The sequence below is a fragment of the Brassica oleracea genome, chromosome C2, assembly GCF_000695525.1.
Source record: "Brassica oleracea var. oleracea cultivar TO1000 chromosome C2, BOL, whole genome shotgun sequence".
Classification (NCBI taxonomy): Eukaryota; Viridiplantae; Streptophyta; class Magnoliopsida; order Brassicales; family Brassicaceae; genus Brassica; species Brassica oleracea.
Genome location: NC_027749.1, coordinates 8019291 through 8019657, shown reverse-complemented (window position 1 = coordinate 8019657; position 367 = coordinate 8019291).

Below are 367 nucleotides of genomic sequence, written 5' to 3'. Positions count from 1 at the left end.
CTTTAAATTACAAAAATGTAAGTTTTCCTTAAATATACGACTAAAAACATTGAAATGACATGTATCTCTTTCAAAACCATATGGAAGATAAAAGTCAAAATAATTTAACTGTGAAGACAATACTGTTCACTTTTTTCAAGAATGTGTTCGATGAAAAAAATAAGGTTTTTATGTCATAATTTGTTTAATGTCCACTTGATAACATTATATTAACTTAAAATATAAGAAGTGTGTATTCTTTCCTTAAATAAAAGCTACAGAATTACCTAATATGATTTACATATATATGACAATTAATGATTATGAATAATAAAGATTTGATAACAATTTTTGCATCTTTCTTCATTTTTGTTTAATTTTATATTAT